Below are 19,403 nucleotides of genomic sequence, written 5' to 3'. Positions count from 1 at the left end.
TGACAAAAATATCCCTAAGATCAGGTGCCCCCAGGCTTGCTAGTCAAGTGTGTGCACTTACAAATGTTGGTGTGGGCTATTGGCCTCAACTTCATTCATGAAGCCACCAAGGATTAATGTGAATAGAAGCCAAGTAAAAAAATTTAGATAGTTTCTACCTAGTTCACCTCTGAAAGGGGGCATAATCTTTATGCAAGGAGGGGGAAGAATCTCTCTTGTAGATACTCCCCATAGGCATGTACCTGGATGTTGGAAGGTGGTATACGCCCTTGACCCCTACCACAAGGGTACTCATTGAATGTATATGTTATTGAGTCCTTGGAATACACCAAAAAATATGGGCACCCTTTAGTGGGGTGTCACGGTTGTGTGAGGTGAACACATGCACATAAGTTGTGAGACAAAGGTTTTTATTCCTCTACCATTTTCAGTTATAGGGATATAAAGTGTCTTTTTTGAGTCTATAAATTGTCCAAGTCATCCAAACAACAAAAGGTCAAGACTCCCCCATCCTTCCAAGTTTCTTTTTCCTTGGTTGGATTGTTTGAGACTACTACTTGCATCCATTGTTTGAAAAACAATTGTTTACTTTCAAACCAAAATGATGTCCAAAATCTAAAAACGATGTCCATATCTGCTTGAAACTTAGAAACATTGTCAAACCTCTATTCAAAAATGGCCAAAACCATTGAAAATCTCTTCAAGTGCACTCTAAACCTGTTAGTTTTTTCCTTTTCTCACTTGTAGTTTTCTAAAACTTCATGTGAGAAAACTGTCAATTTGCATTTCCTCACATGGTTCTTTGCATTTCCTCACATGTTTTGATATGAATCCTTGCACAAAAGTTTACTAAAACATGAAATTTTGAGTCAAAAACATGTCTTTGTTGTCAAATTGTCCTTTCCTTATGTGGCTTTGTCCAAATTCTTGCACGAGAAAACATTTACAAAATTGATGTTTTGAATTCTTGCCTTGTTTATTGTACTTCCTCACATAGCTCTATATGAATCTTTGTGTGAGAGATTGTCCTAAAACTGTCAAAATTGTTGTATAGAGGGGAAGTTACATTTGATATCAATGGGATCTAAAGTGAAAGAAATGGATGAGTGATCTAATCTCATCCTGGTCATTGAAGATAGATTGCAATTATATGAAGACATCTAGTCTAAAGAGATGAGATCCCTATCCAAACAAACCTGAATACAACCCCTTTCAACTCTTCTATTAGACCAAGTGAAGAGACCTCCCTAAAGGTCTAAATCTAGAAAAGCCAAATCATTGATAAGTTCGGCAAGGTCTAGCCTACTATCCAAATCAGGAGGTAGACCTCCTTGTTTTTCATCCTCCCTTAAAGGGGTGTTGAAGTCCCCCAAGATAATAGACATTCCCACTTGGAATCTAGATAAAACATTCTTTATTTTAACCCAATAGTTCCTCCTACCATTCTTGGTGTTAGGAGCATACACATTCAAAAGAAACAAGATTCTTTATTTTTCATATTTTCAACTTGAATGAGAAGAATATTACCTTCACATTAAAAAATTGAGACTTGAAAAGATATGAGCTACAAAGAGTAAGCAAACCTCCTGAAGCCCCTTTCAAGTTTTTAGAAAAGCCCTCCAAACTACTACTAAAAGAGATTCTTTCTACCACCTCCTTTCTCATTTTGGTTTCTTGTATGAGGATGAAATCTAGCCTATGATCCCTTATCATATTTCTTATTACCTCTTGTTTGTGGGCTCCATTTAGCCCCCTAATGTTCCAGGATATGACCTTCATTTCTTCTTTGATATATAGGTCTCTTGGATGGTCCTTTGGCTCCCATCCACTAGGTTCCTTCTAGTCTCCTCTTTCATGTTCTGACTATTACCATTTCTTCCAAGAGTCTTAGGTTTTCCTCGAAAATCAACCTTTACTCTACTTCTTGTTGTAGCTAGGGAAATTAGGGAAGGGTCTGGGCTCTTCTCTTTCTTTGTTATAAATGTCTATTTCCCCTGGCATTCATCAATACAAGTCGCAAATAGAGCCTCCATACGAGTAAGTTGCCCTAGAGAAGAGGATCTAACCATTTCCACCACTCTTGAGATATTCCCTAGAGAGGCAATCCCCATACTGAGATTACCACCTCCCTTGAGGATTAGATCGCCTAAGAGAGTTGCCTCCACCCTGTCATCCCTGGCTTGGGTAATGGGGACATTAGATATTTCCCTACCTATTTTTGGGTCAAGTCCCACTTTCCTAGGCAAATCCTCTTGGATTATTCCCCTGTAGGACATGACTACTTCATGTTTTCTAGATCATCTAGCTCGACCACCATCCTTTGCTTCTCAAACACTAGTCTTTTTGATTCCTCACAAATTTTTTTGGTACCTGCAGGTTTTGCCCCTAAAACTCCCTCTTTTGCCAAAGGATGAGCAACCTTTGTTTCCTCCTACTACTTCTCTAGAGCTAATTCCTTGTTAGCTATTACCTTCAATTTCCACACTTCCTCTCCCTCTTTAGAACTATCAATTTTTCCTTTGTTATTCCCTTGGCCTTGCTTTTATTATGATTCTATTTCCTAGCTTTCTCCTCTAAGACCCTAGGGCAAAGTTTAGTCACATGGCTTGCCTTCTTGCATTGAAAACAAGTGAATACGACACTTTCAAAATCTAGCTTTTGAATATGGGTGACCAGCTTAGAGTGGAGGTACACCACCTCTAGCATATCTCTTCCCTCACTGACTCCAATGCAAATTCTTGCATAAGTTAACCATCTCCTCAACATTGTGACAAGGTCTATGGATAAGAGCTTTGTAAGGAAGAAAAGGTGCACATAATCGCTTCCTACATTAATCTTTGAGAGGACGATTATGCAAATTCAACTAACTATTACAAAGATCTCAAGAAATGCATAATAACTTAATAAAAATAACAATGAACTCATAACACAATGATTACCATGGGGAAACCCTTACAGGAGAAAAACCCCACCCTCCAAAACCTGCACAATGTATTCTCAACTCTAGAAGATTACAATACACTTTCAATGCAAGTTCTTATAAGAGTGCATCACCACAACTCAAACTCGGACTCATACTTAGAGGGACTTCTTCTAGCACTAGTCTTGCAAGCTAAACTCAATGATTCAAACACCTCCTCAAGCCCTCCTTTTATAGTGATTTTCCACTTGGAAACCATTTGTGATTTTACAAAACCATGGGCTAGAACCATGGGCAAAACAACCATGCCACATGTTACCCACTTGTCATTTGTAATTCCAAGAATACCATTTTCGTCCATTATTGTGTACTCTAGTTTAGACCCCCATAAAAGTCATATAATGAGTTGTTTACATTCTAAAAATAGCCCTTGTACATTGTTCTAGATACTAGACACATTTTTAACAACTCATACACCTTTTTCCAACTCATAAACATGTGGAAAACTACCATAAATAAATAAAGCTTGCAAGGTTGAGACACAATTCTCAACATTCTCCCAATTTTCAAACACCTTGCAAGAGTCAGGGGATCCACAGTGTCATGGACTTAATTTTTAGGGGTCGAGAGGCCCATAGACTCCAAACACAATCTGAACTTCTCTGTGCTCATAGGCTTAGTTTATGCATCAGCAACATTCACCAAAGTCTCTACCTTTGCCAGCTTCACCTTGTCATCCTAGACCATATTTCTCACAAAATGATATTGTACATTAATGTGCTTGGTCCTGGCATGAAATGTCAGGTTCTTTGCTAGGAAAATTGCACTTTGACTATCACTATAAATTGTTACTACACCATGTTTGAACTCTATATCTAACATGGTCTCGTAAGCCAGATGGCTTCCTTGCAGGCATGAGTAGCTGCCATATATTATGCCTCTATAATGGACAAAGTGACCATAACTTGTCACTTGCTCATCCAACTAATTGTACCATCGAATAATGTAAACACATATGCATTGGTGGATCTTCTTCTATCAACATCACTAAATCCACATAGCCTTGAATATCCAAGTAATGCTCATATCTTGTTCCATGAAAACATATTGAGTACTCTAAGGTACCCCAAAATTATCTAATTACTCTTTTAGTACATCCAAATGTCTCTTCCTGGATTAGACATATAATGGGAAAGTACTCCTACTACTTGGGCAATGTTTGGTCTTGCACAGATCATAGCATACATCAAACTTCCAACAAAACTCTAATATGATACTCGACTCATCTCTTCCATCTCCAATGGGGATGAAGGACACTATGAGCTAGAAATATTTGTTCCCATAGTAACAAGAACACTCAATGGTCTGGAATCATGCATATTGAATCTTCTTAGAATATTACCAACATACTTACTCTAGTCTAGCCAAAGCTTTATGTTTTGTCTATCTCTTATAATCTCCATTCCTAAAATGTACCTTTTTTGCACCAAGATCTTTCATTTCAAACTTTGCTGAGAGCTAAAATTTTAATTCTGCAATCAAACCTTTTCCTTTCCCAATAAACAATATGGAATCAACATATAAGGCAATAACTAGGAAATAATCACCATCAGACTTTTAATATATACAGTGATTAGATTTGGATTGCACAAATCTCAAACTCAATACATATCTATCAAACTTCTGGTACCACATCATAGGACTTTGTTTTAACCCATACAAGGATTTCTTCAATTTACAAACCAAATGACTTTTACCTTTCACCACAAAGTGCTCTGGCTATGTCATATAAATTTCTTCCTCCAAATATCCATGAAGGAAAGTTTTCTTCACATCCATCTACTCAACTTCTAAATCATAAGCTACTGTAATAGAAAGTAAAAATCAAATCGATGTCATTTTTTCTATAGGAGAAAAAATTTCACCATAATCAATTCGTACAACTTGGGAGTACCCAATTGCAACCAATCATGCTTTATACTTCTCAATGCTTCCATTTGAACTCATCTTCCTTTTGAACACCCATTTACAACTAGCAGACTTTTGTCCTTCAAGTAATGGTACAAGGTCCCATGTGTCATTCCTCTTAAGAGCTATCTTCTCTTCTTCCATGGAAATTTTCCAAGACTTTGAATCATTCATACCAAGAGCATCTTCTACAGATTTTGGTTCATCAATATTAACATTCAAAGAAATTATACACCTCCAATCATTAGGATAGTATCCATACCTTTCTGGTGCTTTCCTCTATCTACTAGACCTTCGAACAAAATCTATTTCAAGTTCATGATCAAGTTCTCCCTCTTCCTCTGATGATTCAAAACTTGTAGAGTTCTCTTCAACAAATTGTCTTTCTAAGGGCCTCGATTCAACTTTCTCAGGTGTAGCAAGAAGTTGAATCACATCTTTCTTTTCTTTTATCTGTTCTGGCTGCACTGTAATAGAAGAAGGCTCAATTTCTCTAAAAATAACACTTCTGGAGTAAAATACCTTTTGTGCAACAGGATCCCAAAGCTTGTATCCTTTCACACCATAACTATATTTGCTGAAGATACATTTGATAGATTTGTTGTCCAATTTTGTTTGCTTCTCATTTGGAACATGAGCATATACCTCACAACCAAAAACTCTCAGATTTCTAAGTGAATGCGTGTTGCCTGACCATGCTTCCATCGGTGTCTTATCAACAAGGGATGATTTAGGAGGCCTATTTATTAGGTAGTAGGCAATGGCTATAGCTTCAACCCAAAACGTTTGTTCTAGTCCAGCTCCACTTAGCATACTCCTAACCTTCTCCATCAAGGTCTTGTTCATTCTTTCTGCAACTCCATTTTACTATGGAGAATATAGAGTTGTCTTCTCTCTTTTAATACCACAATCTTTTAAAAATGTGTCAAAATCATTGGAGCAATATTCACTGCCATTATCAGTTCTCAAACGCTTTATCTTCTTTCTTGTCTACAACTCAGCCATTGCTTTAAATTCTTTGAAACAATTGAAAACTTCAACTTTACTTCTAAAAAAAAAAACCATGTTATTCTACTGAAATCATCAATGAAAGAAACATAATAAACTGATTTACCAATAGAAGGAACATCAACGAGACCAAATACATCTGAACAAATTAGATCCAAAATACATGAGGACTTATGAGAACTTGAGTAAAATTGAACATGGTTTTGTTTACCATAGATACAATGCTCACAAAAATCAAAATCAAGATTGTAATCATTCAACCCATCAACAAGATTTTTATTCTTTAAGGTTCATAGACCTTTCTCACCTATGTGATCGAGTCTCTGGTGCTATAACATAGTCTTCTCTATAGGTAACTTTGATTCAATAGATAGAGCACCCTTGGGTACCAAAAACCATGACCATTTGTTGAAAGAGAAACCCTCTCCTTCTCCAACAAAGTAGTCCTCTTTAGAATCTTATCATAAGTACTATCGCATTCAATAGTGCATGCATCAAGCTAGTACAATATACCCAATCTGCTTCCTCTTGCTATTACCATAACATCTCACCATTTTCACACCTACTTCAAAAAATTGTACATGCATTCCTGCATCTATTAGTTTGCTAACAGATAACAATTTCCTCACTAGTCCCAGGATATACAAGACACCATCAAATCTTCTAATTCTACCATCAGAAAATTTCACATGAATACTTCCACGACCAACAATATCAATAACTGAGTTATCACCCAAATACACCTTACCACCATCAAACTTTTCATATTTACTAAACCAATTTCTATTAGGAGTCATGTGAAAAGATGCACCTGAGTCTATCAACCATGCATTGTCACCTGCATGAGTGGCCAAGGCTATGATGAAAGCATCTCCATCTTCCTTCTCAGACTCAGGATAAAAATCTTGCTTCTTCTTCTTTTTCTTTTCCTCGTTGCAGTCCTTTTGGAAGTGTCTAGGTTTGCCACAATTCCAATAGATCACCTTGGACTTACCACAAGATTTTGATTTCCCCTTATTCTTGGACTTGGAACGACCATGTTGTTTCTCATTCTTGCATCTTTCCTTTGGTCTTTCTCGAACACTCAAAGCCTCTTTGGCATTTAGAGAGACTTTCTTTCTCATCTCTTCAGAAAGTAGAGAACCAACAACGTCCTCCATCTTCAAGATGACTAAAGTGCTCCCTATGGCCATGACAAGGTTGTCCCATGAGTTTGGCAACAAACATAGCAATATTTGGCATCTTTCCTCTTCAACCATCCACACCCCAATTGAGGTCAACTAAGTCACCGACATATTAAAATTTTCAAGATGCTCAAAAATATGTCCATCTTCTTCCATTCTCAAGGAATACAACTTCTTCCTCAAGAAAATCTTGTTCACAATTGATTTCACTTGATAGATCTGGCTTAGCTTCTTCCAAAGCTTCTTTACAATAGGTTCTTCATGGACATTAATCAATATAGAGTCTATAAGACACAATCTGATAAGACTTTTAGCTTTTCTATCTCTCATATCATACTTTGTGGCTAAAGTTAGATCTATGGGCTTCAACTTCTTTTCATCGACTACATCCCATAGATCTTCCATCTTCAGCTTCCACATTCCAAAGTTTGTGCTAGAAAACTTCTCTACATCAATCCTCCCTGATGTGCTTGCCATCTTTGCAATCCTGCAACACAAAAATAAAAAACCTCTACACAAGCTCTAACTCAAACCTTGATTAGCTCAAAAAACCCTGTACCCAACAAATAGAACCAAAATTGGTCAAGTTTTGATACCACTTGTAAGGAAGAAAATGTGCACAGAATCGCTTCCTAGACTAATCTTTGAGAGGATGATTTATGAAAATTCAACTAACTATTGCAAAGATCTCAAGAAATGCATAATAACTTAATCAAAATAACAATGAACTCATAACACAATGATTATGATGGGGAAACTCTTCTGAGAGAAAAACCTCACCCTCCAAAACCCGCCCAATGTATTCTCAAATTTGGAAGATTACAATACACTTGCAATGCAAGTTCTTATAGGAGTACATCACCACAACTCGAACTCGGATTCAAACTTAGAGAGACTCCTTCTAGCACCAGTCTTGTAAACTGGACTTGATAATTCAAACACCTCCCCAAGCCCTCCCTTTATAGTGATTTGCCACTTGGAAACTATTTGTGGTTTTACAAAACCATGGGCAAAACAACCATACCATATGTTACCCACTTATAATTTATAATTCCAAGAATACCATTTTCATCCATTATTTTGTCCTCTAGTTTAGACCCCTATAAAAGTCATATAATGGGTTGTTTACACTCTAAAAGTAGCCCTTCTACATTGTTCTAGAGACTAGACATATTTTTAACAACTCATACACCTTTTTCCAACTCATAAACATGTGGAAAACTACCACAAACAAATTCTAGAATTTTCTAAAAAAATTCTAGAGTTTTTTTTTTGTCTAAAATTTTCTAGAGTTTTCCAAAAAAGGCTTGCAAGGTTGAGACACAATTCTCATCAAGCTCCCCAAAAGATTTAGCTATGCCATAAAAATGATCCTCATACCAAAATTCCATTGGAAGTTCAGAAAAACAGACCCATACAGGTGCTTGTATAAAGAAAGAATCATTGAGATCTAGCTTTGAAGTCCATTTTTGCAAGGCTACCGTCGAATGTCCAAAGGACCAGGATCTAGCACACAGAATCCTCGCAAGATCCTCCATACATGAGAACTCAAAGGAGAGGAAGCCCTTAGCCATGGCCGCTATCTCCACATGCCCTTTCATATTTGGCCTAGGGCCAATGAACTTCCCAACCAGAGAGGATGCCATAGAAGCAATGTTATGATCTACCAGTTCATCAGGAATTTCAATAGTGAACATGCCCTTTTCTTTGTCCAAGATGTCTTTTATCTCTGGAAGGAAGACTTGCCTGTAGATTTTATCCCAAAGAGAGAAGACCATCAACCTTTCAAACTCGAGTCAGGGACCTTCCAAGCTTTTTGCAAGCCTAGCATAATCTGACCAAATTTCAAATCCTCCTTCCCTGGGGCCTATCGTGATTCCTATGGGCCCTCGTTCCCTAAGGAAACAATATTCCTCGGTCTTCCTCCTCCTGGCAGGCCCCAGGTCCCTGCTCTGCTCCATCCTAGATAAAATCACCCAAAGCTAAATTTAAATTTCTTATCTCTCCAATTCCTGTTCCAACTCTCACTCCCCCACCATGCACCATATGCTTGATGCACATGTTTGTAGTTTTTAATGTTGTTTTGTTGTTAGTGTGTTATTGATTTGATTTTAACACCTTTGAGTCGTACTTATATAAGGGACAATAATATTGCTCAATATATTTTATTATTTTACATTTTTCGTATCCACTTAAATTATATATAATTTTTTTGAAAGTTGTGTATTTTAATTTCAAATTTATCTTTCTTTCCTAATCATCTTCATTTAACTCTTTAAAAACATTTTGTATAATTCATATTTTCAATTTAATTTGTATTCATTCATTTACATATTTATATATAAAAATCAATTTGTTTACATTACAAATAATTATCAAGGTAATCAGTCAAAGTCTAGATTAAAAATAATTCATTTAGTATTATAGTTAAGATTAATTATTATTATGTGTTAATTTCGAATAGATTCAAACCTAAGCCCTCCACGATGAGAGGCTCGCAATTTACCAATGCATTGTAGACTCTTGCCTTTCAAAATATATTTTATTATATACATACTCATGACACCCTTTTTTTTAATACTAAGTCCTAATAAAATAATTTTAAAAACAATTGAAACAACAAAAATTAACAATAGAAGTAAAATAATTATTTGTTTATTAATTAACAAATAATAATAATACTAATGTCCTAGATATTTAAAAAATGGTCTTAGGAACATAGACTTGATTCGGAAAGAATAAGCCAAGTTGGAAAGTTGATTGGACCAAAAGCATTAAAATATATTATAAAAATTAAAAATTAAAAATTAATAGCAAGTGGATTGGAATAAAAAGGCCTATATCTTTCCATACAATTGGCAGCCACATGCACTTCAACACTTTGCTTTCATTCTTTACAACGAAACCCCTTTCTATAAAGTTATATCGTTTGAAAGGCAAAGACGCTTTTGTCTCCTTCTCCATAGATTTGCGCTAAAAAATTCCAACAATTATTGTCGCAATCAACTTGACATGAGAGTTTTATATCAATTGCTTTTTGTCTACTCAAATTCTGACAAATGAAAGGTATAGGAAGGATTCCAAGCAATTCTTAGATATTTAGCACTTTGATGTTTACCTAAAATAATCATAAGCCTCATCTTAAATTATAAATTTATATTCTATTTCTTTGTTTTTCAAATAGTAAATGATTATTTAATAGTAAAACTTTAAATAACTTTTTATTAAGTATTTTGATATTTGAATAGATTAGTAAAGAAACATTATCACACATGTTTCTAATTTAATATTAGTATTCATGTCTTTAGGAAATGTAATGGATGAGTCAATAAGAAACTTAAAGGAATGTGTGGATGTCATCATTAAAATGGTTTGAGATCAATCTTATAATTGTATAATTGTAAATTATAGATATTTATAATTTGAAGTATATATAGTACATGAGTTAGGTTAAAGAAAAGAAGAGAAGTGAGAATTATAAATGAATTGTATTGATGAAAAGATAATTTAAAGTCATATGGAATTTTGGTAGCGAAGCAAAAAAAAATCATGATTTTTAGTTAGTGGTACATCTATTGGCAAGAAGTAAATAAACATCATGATTTTCATGTTATTGGTTAGTAGTACATCCATTGACACTCATTGCAAATCTGCATCTTCAATATTAAAGATAAAAATTTATAGAACTATAATAATGTTTATAATATTGAAATATTCAAATTACAAATTTCTAAATCTATAATCCAAACAAGAGCACAAGCAATAAAATATTGGGAAAATTAAAAGAATGAAGTGAACAAAAAGTCTAAAACCTATATTTGATATAAAAAAATTCACATATTAATGTTTTGATATTATAGACTACTTATTGTTTTGGATTAAGATAAAAACAAGTTTTAAAGGGACCCGAAACCCCTTACAACAAGATCAAAGGATTTACAAAAAATACCAATTCAGTTAGCAAAAGATGAAGACATGGGTTTTAAGGGGATCTCAAACCCCATGCACCATCTCGACATCAAACAACCAATAAAGACCAGATTCCCATTAGGGGCAAAAAAAAACCAAAAAAAATTGCTAGAAAGAACAAAATACGAACAAGAACAACCTACAACCAACACACAAGAATAGAAAGAAGCCTAAATAAAACAAGCAAACAACAACAAAGGAAGAACACTAGACCAACTCTATAATGGCACCAGTCATACTCTTACCCACACTAGCAACCTCCTCAACAATATCCTTCATAAAAGAAATAATAGACACGGGATTAAAAGATTGCTTATTGTTAATATTTTATTAATACTCTTTTATTAACTTATTAAAACTGATTTATTTTCTCTTACCTTCAATTTCTTCTAACACCAATAAAACATTAAAAACAACAAACACAATCAAAATATTCTTTTGTGATTTATGAATTCCAATAAAAAAACTAAAAATGTCTTCTTAAAAAAATATGACACACACATATCAATAATATTTAAATTAATTTTATAAATTAGAAAAGAATGAGGTAACACTACAATCTAGATTTATTAAAATAATATAAAATATGAAAAGGAAACTAAAAGATGAAGCTCAATAATCCAGAAAATATAGATAATCAGCACTATAACGTAAAGTTTAAGGTTGGCTATAAGCAGATTTTGACTCTATTATTTAATATCTAAATTTGAAATCAGACCTTTATTTAGTTTATATAATTTATTATAAAATAAATTATATATATATATATTAAAGCAATAACGGCAAGTCATTATAATATTTATTAATCTGCTTCAACGAAGTCAACTGAGAAAGAATCAGTGAAGAAAACCCAGCATCGTTCCTAAAGTTTACAAGTATGTATATGTTAATAGCAAAAAGATTACAGAGGGTTATCACCCTTCTAAAGATAACTCACTCTAAACTTCTGCATAATAATACAGATACAATAAGTTTGGTGGCAAATAGATTTAGAGTAGCAACATAAGAAATACCCCCAATTGAAAGAAGAGTAATTATTTAAACTTTTGATTCTTTCTTATATATTGCAATCATAAGAGATACCCCCAAATGACAAAAATATATTGAATCAATTTTATATAATTATTTGAACTTTTGATTCTTTCTTATATAATTTAAGAAAATAAAGTACCCAAGACTAATCACAACTAAATTTGGTACATATGTTCATTTAATTAATAGGAAAATATGAAAGCAAAACAATTTTATAGAGATAGTAGAATAAATGTTGAAAAAACAAAAATCTTATGTAGACCAGACATTGTTGCAGTTCTCACGATAAAGATGCTCAGAACCAGCGATTTCTTTGAGTTTCTTTGAGCGAGATCGTAGATTATAAAACAACTGATATAGAAAACATATTCAACGTGAAACAGAAGTGTACAATGCTGAGCAACTATCACGACATATACAGTGAAAAAATTCAAACTTGTTCTACATAAATCCATACAAAATAAATTGTACAAGACTAAACGAAAGCAATTTCTGTCCAGTTACAAACTTGAAATATAAATACTGGATCTTAATATATGAATCTAGAATCTAAAACTTGATTTAGTATATTTTTCAAACAAACAATTCTTCTGCAACCACCAATTTTTGAAAAAACACAGAGAAACCTGAAACCTTAATTCAAAATCTAAATCTGAAACCCAAACCTTCATCTAATTCTCGATGATTCCTTACAAAACAAACGACACAAAACTAAAATCCAAACCTTTTTTTTTATTTTTTTATAAGATTCCTTACAAAACAAATTGTACAAGGCTAATTGCACCCAATTTCTGTGACTGGTATTTAATAATATGACTCAAACTTTCAATCTATGTAAACTTTCCAGCACAAGACGAGTTTCCACATGGTTGGACACAAATATTTACAATTCCAGTTTCAAAATAATTATCCCTGGTTTTAGAAAAATTGTAAAACCACAAGAACTACAGACCTAGACAGTTCAAACATGGATTTCACAAAACAAAACAAAAAGATAACACCCAGCAAGAAATTATACAGGATATCTCAGATATGAATCGTAGGATTATGACGAAGTTGCAGATTGTCAGCCATCAGATACCTAAACCAACATGCTGTCGATAAAATTTGACATCGCCCCAACAATTAATCCAGCAATGAAGAATGGGAAAAAGTATGAAAAAAAAGAAAGATTACATAATCTAAGATCTATATGGCGCCCCTTTGAATCATGTCCGCGTAGCCAAGAATTGAATCCTGTTGCTGCAACTTGATATCCCGATTGAACTTGGCAATGAACGCTTCAACTCGCTTGTTGAGCTCATCTTGTCCCGCGGAGCCCCCAGATCGACCCCGTGCAAGGACCATCTGAAGCCCAGATTCTTCAGTTCCTTCAGCCTTGTGCAATCTGCCATTGCCATTACCATTTCCAGAGCGCAGATGCCTGGCCAGAGGTGGTCGCCGCCCTTCCGAGATCTTCTTCCATACCGATTCCAATGTCTCCTCTCGATCCTTCTCAACATGGCTCACTCTCAGCGACTGCCCCATCTTCTTTTCTTTACTAATACTGCTCCTCCTGCTTGCGAAGCGCCCACCGGACAACATCTTTTCCTCCCCATTCGGACGGGGAAACCCTGATTTTGTGCACATTTGAGGGGTTTTTGTGCACATTTTGGGGGATTTTGTGCACATTTCAGGCTCCTCCTCCTCTTCCTCCTCCCCTGTTTCATTGCGTAGGCTGATTTCATTCATCCTGGCCTCAAAATGATCCCCTCTCCCACTGGGCATGCCGACGTCCCACTCTCTTCCATGGAATTGATCCCCTCTATCATTGGGCATGCTGATTTCCCTCACTCTTCCATGGAATTGATCCTCTCCTCCATTGGGCATGCTGATTTCCTTTACTCCCTCTTCAAATAGATCCCCCTTTTCATTGGGCAATATGATTTCCTTCACTTCGCCCTCAAACTGACCCCCTGTTTCATTGCGCAATCTGATTTCCTTCACTTTGCCATGGAAACTGCCCCCTCTTTCATTGGGCAATCCGATTTCCTTCGCTTTGCCGCCATGGGAATGATTGTGCTCGGACCGGTCCAAGTCATGCTTGAATCTAGACATGGCAAGAATGGCGATGATGATGAGATTGACCAAGAAGAAGAGAAAACGGTCAGTCATCCATGAAGAGAAGGAATCCTTGAGCTCCCTTGTCAATTGCACAAGAGAAAGGAAGGATACTGGCTTGATGAGCAATGAAGCAGAGGCCAGAGCTGCTGCCACCACCATGATGGGAAATCTCAAGTTTTTCCTTGTGGGTTTTGTCCAATTCTCCATTGCAGGAATCCGGTAGAAATGTGGTGTGGATGGATCATATGAGTGGGGGGTGGTGGTGGTGGTGGTGGTATATGTAGATGAGGGAGGCGGGAATGGAAGAAGTCATGGTCGCCAAAGTTAAAGGCTTTGGGAGAAAAGGGGCGTAAGGCTTAAACAACGCGGAGTTAAATCACTGGATTCCTATCGTTATCCATGTTAACATTGCAGATAATCCGCCGCCTCTGCTCTCCGTTGGAAGGTGCAGATGAGGGGAGAGGAAAACACGTAATGACTACGGAGTCCGTTGGGAATGAGACAGAGTTTAGTTTTTTGTGAATTGATGCCAGGTGTTAGGCTTTTTTAACCTTGGAAAGCTTCTGGTCAGAAGAACACCTAATCTTCACCCTCCATGAAAGTTCCCCTCTCTCTCTCTGTTTGTTTCATGTCCCCACTCCTCTTCTTGTGGGGGCCTCTTGTTATGGGCTAAGGGAACTACTTTTTAACAAATGTCTAAATGATAAGAGGACTTGCGCTCATGGAAATTCAGTTCTTTATTGCTGGTCTTTTCTTTGGTTGGTTTCAAAGCATTGTTTATTCTTCCAAGAAAGTTGGTGGATTAGTTAGAGTATTTTATGTCTTCTCATCTTTTGTTTGAAAGATAATGGTGTTGGGGGTCTTAGGATTTAGATTAAGATGGGTTTATTGTAATTAGTTGTCATCTTTTGATTAGATGTTGCATAAAATGATAAACTCTAATTTCACATTTGGATTTCCATAAGTTCTTATTTCAATGGTCTTTTTACAAGAATCATTATATGTATCAGCCATTTTCAATCCGCATTTTTACAAGAGTCATCCATTTACATACATTATTTTTGTGACTTTCATAAATTCTTATTTCAATCAAATTTAAGTGAGTTTTATTTTAATTAGTTGTCACATAAGTACAAAATATTTTTAATTATATGTTGAGATGTTGTAGACAAAGCAAAATGTAATTCACTTCTAGTTATCTACAAGCTCTAATTTCAATCCACATATGTTTCAAGTATCATTACACTGTATCCTTGCACCATCCATCTACATATTATTAGAATTATGTCTTTCACAAATTCTTATTTCAATTGATTTTAAGTGGGTTTTATTACAGATAGGTGGCACATAAGTACAAAATAGTTTAAATTATAAGTTAAGATGTTGTATACAAAGCAAAATATAATTCACTTCTAGATATCTACTAGCTCTAATTTCAATCTGCATTATTACTCAAGAATCAAATAGTGCATCGTTGCATCATCAATCTACCTAGATATATCTACCCTCTGCCCTTCACATTTAGAGATCTACAATCTCTTATTTCAATATACATTAGTATTCAAGGATCATCGTAGTGCATCATTACATCGATATTTACACTCAACAATACATTGTGAATCTTGCATAATTGCCTATAGTATTTGATCATTGTGTTGGCAATCAATAAGCTCTCATCTCAATTTGCATTGTCATTCAAGGCTCACCATAATGCATCATTACACCAACATTTTACACTTAGTGATACATTATGTATCTTGCACAATTGCTTGTGATATTGAGACGTTGTGTTGACAATTGATAAGCTTGCATTTAATTTACATTATCATTTAAGGATCACCATAGTGTATCATTGCATCGACATCTACACTTGACACATTGTACATCTTGTGCAATCACTAGTAGTATTCAATCATGATGTTGATAATTGATAATCTCTCTTTTCAATTTCCACTTATCATTTTAAAGGATCACCATAGTGCATTATTAGATCAAAATTTACACCTAGTGACACAATATGCATCTTGAACAATTGCTTGTAGTATTTGATCATTGCATTGGCAATCAATAAGCTTGTGTTTTAATTTGAATTATCAATTAAGGAACACTATAGTGCACACTTACTTCAACATGTAAACTTAGTGACACATTGTGCATTTTGCACAGTCGCTTGTAGTCTTTGATCATTGTGTTGACAATTGATAAGCTCTTGTTTCAATCTGTATTATCATTCAAGGATAACCAAAGTGCATCATTACACCAACATTTACAGTTAGTGTCAAATTGTGCATCTTGCAAAATTGCTTGTATTATTTGATCATTATGTTGATAATCATTTTTTACAGAAAAAATAAATGAATTTTAAAAATACTTTTGTCAACTTCATATTGTCTTCAAATTTATTCATTTGGTGAGGCACTTATTTTGCGTTATGGTGGATTGGTTTATCAATTTTCAACAAAGGTCAAATATTAATGGTGCAGTTTAATACCTAGTTAAGGAATTAATTATCTAGTTGAGGGAATGCTCCTTGGAATTAGTTATCTAGTTGAGGGAATTCTCCCACTTAGAGACATTGATACCATTGAAAAGGGTCTTCAAAGAGGTTGTTACATTCATGAACTACAATTACATATTCAGGGTATGAGCCCCAAAAGACTGTATTCTTGGAGCAAAAGAATTCTCCACCTGCTAGACTCAAGAATAATATGGCTAGGGAGGTTAAGGCCATGAAGAAGACGATGTCTCTTTTATCCAATGAACTTATGAGAATAAAGTTGAGCTCCTCAATAAACCAAGGAAATTATCCAAGACAACTTTCTGCCCAAAACAATTATTCTAAAAATTAGAGCAGAAATATTGGTCTCTACAATAACATCAATAATGAGAATAATAGCATTACAGGTATGAGTCCAAGCGAAAATGGATATGGGTACAATTATGTTTCAAATCAGACTCCCCAAATCATGGAGGAACAACCTTTGTAGTTTAGTACAATGGCATTTGAATCATATGATAAATCTGTAGGAGGACAAAATGATGAAAATGATCAAGAGGAGTTTGTGCTCCCATTCAATGAAGAGAAAGAGCATGGAAAATTTGGGATACATGTTTTTTGCATAAATAATATGAACACACAAAGTTTGAAAAGTAGAGAGGAATTTGTAATGGATGATGTCTCTCTATGGTTACATCCCACTCCTCCAAACATGTAGGTCTATAATACTCCAATTCATTATGAGGCTCCAACCAACATTACCCTGATAGTTCAAAAGGAATTACATGTAAAGGATGAGTTTTTGAAAGGTTTTATGGATAACATAACAAGAAATTTGAAGTATCTTGGATAAGGTCAAAATCCAAGCATCATTTTGCTTCCTAACTATTGTCGCCTCCATCAAAGGATTCATTCAGAGTTGGAATGTGTTAGTTGCCAAGATGCAGTATCTAATGTATTAGCATAGTCAGATGGACCTGTTGAAATTGTTGGGAGTAATGGAATTGTTTCAAGTTTTGATGTTGCAATAAGTGTGGATATCCCAAGAAATTTTGAGGATGCAAAAAATTTTGAAGTTCCAAAACTCCATGGAGTTGGAAAATTTCTCAAAGTTATAAAAAATGATGGAAATGCAGAAGATCTCGAGGTTGGTAAGATTTTTGAATCAGAAAGTCATCAAGATGAAGATACCAATGCTTTCTACTGTGATATTGATTCCCCGTTGGCCAATGATAAGATACCTCCCTCAAAACAAGATATGTCATTAGAAGAGATGGATAGAGTGCTTAATTTGGTCTCGAGCTTGAATAAGGAAATGTCTATTTGTGGATATTCTAGACATATATCAAACCATGCAAAAACTGAGTTATGTAGAATCCATCCATTTGGGTTCCATTCATATGTAAGTTGTCCTGATTTCTTGTTAGCTTGGAAGGTCACAATGGAGGGAAAGTATGACTTTGAGCAGGATTTTTTGGGACATAAGGGAGGAAACACCTTGATTAATAATATTAATGAATCCTATAATTCAAAAGGAAGGCTAATGATTGAGTTTTCTAGTTCCAAAGAGCCTAAAGGTGACAATTCATGGTTTAAGGCTAATTATGGTGGTAATAGGGACCATAAAAATAATGTTATATCTTTTAGGTCTTGTTATGACATTTATATTACATCAGTGACGCTAATGTTTCCTTGTCTGGGTGGAGTTGTGTACCATGAGATAAGACCACCAAAAAGAGAGATTACAATGTATGAGTGTACACCTAAGGTGGGGGACTTGCTAGATCGGGTGATATTTTACCATTTTCCCTCTCAGTTTGATGATTTTCAATTTGAATATGATGCTAAAGGTAAGAGAACTTGTTTGTGGACTAATCATGGTCATGGAGAGTTAACACAACTTTTGATTTTGTGCCCATATTTTGAACCAAGATTGTCCAATTTTTTTTTTTTTAAGTACAAAGACAAGTCAACATTTTTTAGGATTATATGGGGTGGTTCATCACTACTACACATAATGAGAAATCTATTGACAAACACCTCACATTTTTTTTATTTGAAGTTTTTGGTATATATGTTTTTGTTTTTGTTTATTTAGTTATTCTTTTTAGTTAGGTGTTAGTTTTCATTGTGTTGAGTCTATTTTGTTTGGTTTTTTTTCACATTTTGCTTCTTTTTTCTTTTTTAGTCTTTGAGTTAGGGAGTTAATGAGTTTTTTTGGGGTTGTTCCCAACATGTGGTCCATCCCAACTAGTCTTGACTTTAGGGAAGAGGTGTTTCTTTTTCAAAGCATTCAGATAAAATTGTTTCTTGTACCAACTAAAAATGGATGCTACTTATAGCCTATAGGTGTAAAGGACTTCCAATCTTGAAATCAAAATTCCAAATCGATAGTTCTCAACACTTTACAAATTTAAAGATTGACTATCTTGGTGTTTTCAAATCAAGGTTGACGACATCAAGGGATAGTCCAAAACTTTTCAGTTCAAACAAAAAGTATTTTCAAAGAACTTCTAAGATTATTGTTTGGTGTGAGAGTTTCCTAAATTCATAAAAAAGAATGCAGACGTTATCAAACTAAAGAAAGAATTAAAGAAATGACACCAATGCCTTGGCCACATAGTCTAAGTGTGGTCAAGGTATAATAAGAGAACAAAAAGAAAGATGGTGTTAAGAAAGACAGATTCCAAAAGGCCCAAAAAGGGTAATCTGGCAATAGGGA

The sequence above is a fragment of the Cupressus sempervirens genome, chromosome 3 (assembly GCF_028749045.1).
Source record: "Cupressus sempervirens isolate cs-2001-9-10 chromosome 3, ASM2874904v1, whole genome shotgun sequence".
Classification (NCBI taxonomy): domain Eukaryota; kingdom Viridiplantae; phylum Streptophyta; class Pinopsida; order Cupressales; family Cupressaceae; genus Cupressus; species Cupressus sempervirens.
The sequence above is the reverse complement of the archived record's forward strand: the minus strand, read 5'-3'. Positions refer to the sequence as shown.